This window comes from Lygodium microphyllum, chromosome 11 (genome assembly GCF_053477565.2).
Source record: "Lygodium microphyllum isolate KBCC chromosome 11, Lygodium_microphyllum_v1.1.10, whole genome shotgun sequence".
NCBI lineage: Eukaryota > Viridiplantae > Streptophyta > Polypodiopsida > Schizaeales > Lygodiaceae > Lygodium > Lygodium microphyllum.
In genome coordinates, this window is record NC_141145.1 from 105,074,526 (window position 1) to 105,080,525 (window position 6,000).

Consider the following 6,000-nt stretch of genomic DNA (forward strand, 5'->3'; position numbering starts at 1 on the left):
ATGAATCCTTATCCATGGATCGTTTTCCTAATCATCAAGCCTTCAAGAGGGATCATCTTCACTGATACCTTTGGATGTATCTTTCATGATTCATACTGATATATCTCTCTTTTGGAGGTGCCGTTCAGATGGGTGTTTTGTGTTTGTGTTGCGTTAATTTCTATGTGATGAGTTTGTGGTGGTTGAATATTGGATTTGTTCGAGAGCTATATTTCTAGAGCTTTGCAGTGATGGTGATGGTGGATGGATAACTTAAGAAGCAAAGATACATAACCTCTTATATCCTTTACGAATTTGTCATGATTTTTTTATACGATGTGTTAATGGATAAAGGGTTTTCCTTTCGTTGTAGTCTTTATTAGATACAAGTTATAGATGGTTTCTTAAATATGCTAAAGAAGATAAAGTTGCACTCTTTGATGAACTTGTATTCCCTTTTTCTTAGATCGTGAGGACGTTCCCTTATTAAGTGTGGCGATATGTTGAATGCTAAAATGACTCGATTTTTTGGATGATTTTTGTTATTTTTGAGGCTTGAATGGTTGATTTTTGATGGATGTTGAATGGTGTTTAGTTGTTTTGGAAAGGATGGAGTAATGATTGATGGAGTTTGAGGTTGTTTGAAAGCCCATTGAATGGTTTTTGATTATTTTGATTGGTTTTAGTGGAGTTGGAAGCTTTATGTTAACCTTTTGTAACCCTCTATTGAGCTTTTGTATAGCCTCTGTTGTTCCTGTTCTATTATGTTCTGTATGCCTTTGTAAGTGTTCTGTGGAATGTATGTGAGACTTTGGGAAAGTTTTCTAGCCTTGGAAAGAGGTGAATGTAAGTTCAAAAGAGCTCAAGGAAGTGAAAGAAGTAGCTGTTGAAGACTCAAGACAAGACTAGAGTGAAGTGACAACTCAATCACACCTTGGCTAAAAACCTACATGATCTCACTTATGATATTATGAGGCACCAGGTAACTATTGCAACTCGAGCTTGACATGGACACAAAGTACTATCTCATGTATCTCTACTAGAGACAACCCTTTTGCTCTAATCAAGAATACACTTTTGTCCTAGAGCAGAGACACTACCCTCTTTCCTTGACAAAGAAATGAATCCACCTCCACCATTACCATCATAGGATCTACTCTTCCAAAAATGATAAGGCATACGGTTCCATGCTAGTATCAACTCAAGTATGCTAGAACCTTGGGTTGAACTCCACCATTTTGGACATGGCCTTGTCATGAGTTCATAGATAAGGCTTGCTAAGACATATTGACCACACGTTAAGGTCTCAAAGCTGACCAATAGTGTGTAGTACATAAAATCGTAGCATCATGAGTATAGTATGCATTGAGCCAAAGCGGTGAGGCTCATCCTGCCATGAGTGCACTATTAACAGTGTATGTGGGCAAGGCTTAGAGTATCATCAACAACATTACCATGATGATTGTCCCAAAAGCCATTACCATTTTTTGGGTAGCCTCAAGGGACGGCCATCATTGTGCACTACAGCAAAGTCCCTAGGATCCCAAGTGCAACAATAGTTCCAATTTCTTAGAGTAGGTAGAACCATCATCACCAAATAATTGCCACATATAATGGATGATGCATAGTGCCATGTGAAAAGAATTCCAAGTACTATGACCCCACTCGAGATAAAGATCACCATGATGTGCTAAAAGCACCAAATAGAGTGTAAGTTACCATCTTAACTCAACTCGAAATATCACATTAACTTGAGTAGTAACATCCATGTTGATCTAAGTAGGAAAAAATTGTGATTTGAGTAAGCACTCGGCATGAGTTGAGCAACATCTCACTACATTGATCCGAGCAGGACCATCGTTGGGTTGAATTGAGCAACAACTATGGAAATTGATTTGAGAGCCTCACTTAATTAGTTTGAGCTACAAATATCATGATTGCGGTTGACTCAAGCACCAACAACAATAACATCATCACTCCTAAATGATCAGAGCCATGCATCACTATGGTTTGAGTAGCACTTAGTGATCACAATAATCAGACAATAATAATACGAGAAGATCATGAATGATCTAACCAATATTGATCTGAGTTGCATATGTCCAGGCAACACTCATTGCATTTTCATCATCTCTTTGATTTAAGTAGTAGCATCACAATGATTTGAGCCGATTTACCATAGTTACAACATACATGCTTAAGGAATTGATGTTCGTAGCATACAAACTTGGACCATAGTTGTCTCATCAATCAAACCATAGTCATCACAATTGATGTTCGCAACTTGGACCATGTTTGCAGCCTATACGATCAAAACATTGATGTTTAGGGTATTCACTCAGAGCATTGACATCATCACTTTCACTCAGTGCATTGAAGGATCATAGTCATCAAGCTCACTTGGACCTTTTGGGTTAATCACTGCGGTCCAAGCAACAATATTGCTCGAATCAACACTTAGACCAATCATTGGTCACTTGGACCATTGCTTTGCCACCATAGGCTCATAACATATTGTTAGTGGACTAGGGCGGACCATCGTGTAGATCACTCGAACCACTCGAGGCATAGTGTAAATCACTTGGAGCATTGACATTGCTATCTGAAGCATTGCCATCATGTCATTGTCACAAGATTTCCTTGAGGGCTAGGAGCTCACATGCAAAAAGAGTTCAAGATGTTTTTCTCTATAAGGAAAAAAGCATGGTCATGCCTTGATGCCTACTAAAGCACAAAGGCCTTCTTGTGGAAAGTAAAAGAGAAAAGCACTAACCCCCAAAGTGCTTAAGAAAGTGCAAAAGAATTTTGAAAGTAGCATATTAGACTACTTTAAAATCACGATGCACAATGGGTGTTGGTCACGAGCAAACTCAAACACAAAGTAGAGGAACCTCTTACATAGATAGCAATACTCAATGGTATCGTCGAAGGAAAAAGTGTGACAAGGAAAAATATCAAGCCTTACAAATCACAAGACATGTCGAGTCATATCAAGAACTACAAGTGTGACAAAGAGGTAATTGCCACAACACTTATTTTACTCAGGAAAATTTTTAGTTATATGAGTTGCAATTTCCATGTTCACATGTTAGAAGTAATAGTGTGTCTCCTTTCACATTGTGAGTGGTGAGACATTGAACCTATTCCAAGTCACATGGATTGCCAAGCCTCTCAAAACCATCCAAGGTGTTCATGCGGGTTGAGCTTTGTATTTGACATTGTAGTTGTCTGAATCAATGGTGGGATTACATTTTGCGGATCAATGAACTTCTCCTAAGATCAAACACTTGAATTAATCAAGTAAAGCAAGCATTCACAAGAGGGACCTCATTCCTTGCAATTCTAATCTACCCAAGACTTGCAAGTGTGGATGTTAAGTTGCTTAAATTGTGTGAGTCTCTAGAATAAACAATGAGTTTCTAGGACCAAGGGGTTGGCCAAAATCAAGTGAAGTACATTGCAAGATAAGAACACTCTCATTGTACATAGATCACTTTTTTTTAGGGATAGCAACTAATTCTACATAGTTCAAGACTATGGATGAGGACCTAGAAAAGCCTAGGCTTGCCCTAGTGACCACAATTGTCAAGTAGAGACCTTGCAACACGAAAACATCACAACTCACCCAAAGAACTATGAAATAAGGGATAACACTCAAGGAAAAACAAAAACCTGGGTTAGATACTTCACGAATGCGCCATACTGACAACTTTGGATAGCTTGAAGCTTTGTAAGCCTAAGAAAAGAGAGGAAAATTGGCATAAAGGAAGGGGGAATGATACTTGAAGAAGAACCTTGACAACTCCTTGACAATTACACCACCTTGGACTCTCAAAGCGCTCACAAAAATAAGGGAACAAGGAAGTCCCTTGACTCACTTAAGGCCATAGCCATCAACAAATCAAATTTGATTATCATGACTTGGATGATATGATCCACCTCCTCAATACCATATTCTAAGTTCTTTGTTGGAGCATCTTTCCCAAGCTCTAAAGAAGTATCTTCTCTAATGATCTCCTTTCCCATCTCATAGGGCCCATTGTTTAGAGTACATTTGATAGAGCTTTTGTACAATTATGGAAAAGAGGAAAAAAGCTAGGTGGATTGTTTTCACATATTTTAGAGAATAAAGGAAAGGCTTAGTGAATTTTGGCAGAGCTTCTTCAGGATTAAGGACAAGAGAGAAAAATATTGGTGGATTTTGATAAAGCTTCTACATATGTGTGGAGAAGAGGGAAGAAGCTTTGGATACTACAATAGAGCTCCCTTGCGCATGTGGAGAAGAGGGGAGAATCTTGTAGAGCTCTTGCATAGAGAGAGAGAGAGAGAGAGAGAGAGAGAGAGAGAGAGAGAGAGAGAGAGAGAGAGAGAGAGTTCTCCTCTAACTTTTTTCACACCTGCAAATTGGTGTCTACTCCAAGAGAGTCATATTTGAGGCTACCCTTGAGCTGTTTGTGTAGAACATAGGGGGGATTTGTCTTAAGCTTGAAGAAAACTAAATTGATTGTACTTTTTTAGATATTTAACATAAACAGAAGAAAGCTTACTTGAGTGATTCTTTGGGAGATTTAACTCAACTATGAGAATATCCATGATTTTATGAATTTAGGAATCCAAAAAAGTAAAGCGTCCCTTTCACTCTCACACACATGCAACTCACACATAAAAATTCTTACACACTAAGTTGAATTTAAAACTTCCATAACTTTTGATTTAGAACTTGAAATTCAAATCCATTTAAACCTTGCAGTTGTAGCAAAGAGCTCTACTATTCTAATACTTCATCTTATACATTTTTAGAAATTTATTAAAAGATAAAATTCTACCTCCATATTTTTTCATCAAGAATTTCCAATCTTGAATAAATCAATAAAAGTAAGATCTTCAACACTCCCAAACATTATTACTCTTAAAGCTTAATAAGTATAATATGTAGGTAGCACACTTTATTACTTTTATCACTAAATATTACATAATATCTAAGGTACCAAGGTGGATATATTACAAGTATCAACAACTATAGAAGAAGCAACAATTGAAGACTTGGAGGAAGAAGACAAAGAATATCAACTAGCTTTAAGGAGGTCTACAAGGAATAGAGGGATACCCCAAAGAGTTCAATATTAAAGATGTAATAATTCACATTCTAAGAAATGTAATCTTAACTTAGTCTTACAACACGATGAGCCTACTACATACAAGGATGTACATTGTAAACAAAAATGGAAGGATACTATGGACAATGAAGTGTCTACATTGCATGGGAATGACCCTTGGGGATTTATATCTACCTCCACCTAAGAAGAAATCCATAGGGTGTACTTGGGGAATTCACTATATGTATACCCTCTATATCACATGCTTTCAAGGCCTATTTATTAATATCCTTATCTATGAAATTTTCCTTAATAAAACATAACCTTTTTCTATTCAATCTGTAAGTAACCCCTTTATATGGGACCGTTCTGTATGTAAAAAAAGTGTAAAAATGGTATTTTAAAAATCCCTTATGTTGAACCCATGTGATACATACATATATTTATGACTAAACTCCTCGAGAGGATGTAAATGGATTGCATATAGGATTAAAATTTGGTGTATTGATTGACGAACTAGGCTAGTTACTAAAGGATTTTCTTAAGAATATGGTAATAATTATGAAGATACTTATGCTTGCTACTATCTTTGTCTACTCTTCACAAATGAAAGTTAAGGTATTTTGATGTAAAAAATGGCTTCCTTAATGGGCAGCTTGAGGAAGGGGTCTCCACAAAGCAACTAGAGGGATTTGTTGCAACAAGGAAAGAGCATTTTATATGAATGTTAAAAAAGAGCTTGTATTTCTTGGTATGAAAGGGCGTTTGATGTTGCAAAAAGGAGACAACATTTAGTGTACAAGCAAGAACGAGGTAGGAAAAGAGCTTGTATGGACTGTAGTAAGCTCCAAGAGCTTGGTATGGATTATAGTAAGGTAAGGATAGAGTATTTGGTATACAAGCTGAATAAGAGCTTGTATGGACT